Below are 1,072 nucleotides of genomic sequence, written 5' to 3' on the forward strand. Positions count from 1 at the left end.
TCCTGTAAGCAGGCAGGAAGCCTCACTGGTGGGAAAGGGGTGGGAAGAAAGATGTCTCTGTTGTCACGCTCTGGCTAAGCCTTAGCAGTTCCTATTCTGCTCTCCTCTCCTCCCTTTCCCCTCCTAACTGCTATGTCAGCCATACACAAGAAGCTCAGGGAGGGGGAGGAAATAACAGACACACTGAATGTTCTTCAAGTTTCTGAAGGACACGGACAGTCATAGATTCATAGAATGTTAAACCTGGCAGAGTCATAGAACACAGAAGACAGAATATCAGAGATGAAAGGGATCCACAGTGATCACCTAGTCTCCTCTCTAAAAAATTTACAGATAAGGAAACTGAGGACAAGAGAGGGAAAGTAACTTACCTTAGGTCACAAAGAACTTGTCAGCATGGCCAAGACTGGAACCCAAGTCTCAACTCCCAGACTCGGGATGTCTCTTCCACGTCATGAATTGGTGATGGTTAGAATTGAGTCTGAACTCTGCAAAACCACTGTCCCAAAAGGGATGGACTATTGTTATCTTTTTTGGCTCCCTACCTGCTTTGGGAGGTGGGGAGGCTTGAGGGGAAGAAAGATGGGGGAAAAGGGAACCAAAAAAGCTAATACAGCCTTAGACTGCATTAAGAGAGGCAGAGAGGCTCCAGGATGCATGACGGGGTAGCCCTGCTCTTTTCTGCTCTGGAATGTTGAGTTTCATTCCATATGTCATTTTAGGAAGACATTAATAAGCTGAACAATTGTCCAGAGGAGGGTGCCAGACCTCAAATTCCTGTGTTAGAAGGATCCATTGATAGAACTGGGGGGGGGGTGGATGGAGAAGTGAAGGCTTAGGGTCATAGATTTGGAACTGGAAGGGATTATGGAGGTCATCTCCTCCAAACCCTTCATTTTAAAGGTGAGGAGATACACAGAGAGAAGTGAAGTGACTTGGTCAGCCTCACATTAAGTTGGGGGGGGGGTACATGGTATCCAATGAACTGGGGAGGGATCAGACACATCTTGTTTCATCTCAAAGAGCAGAACAATGAGGAGCTGGAGAGAGGCCAATTTGAGGTCAACTAGAG

This window comes from Phascolarctos cinereus, unplaced genomic scaffold (genome assembly GCF_003287225.1).
Source record: "Phascolarctos cinereus isolate Bilbo 61053 unplaced genomic scaffold, phaCin_HiC Scaffold_4;HRSCAF=312, whole genome shotgun sequence".
Lineage (NCBI taxonomy): Eukaryota > Metazoa > Chordata > Mammalia > Diprotodontia > Phascolarctidae > Phascolarctos > Phascolarctos cinereus.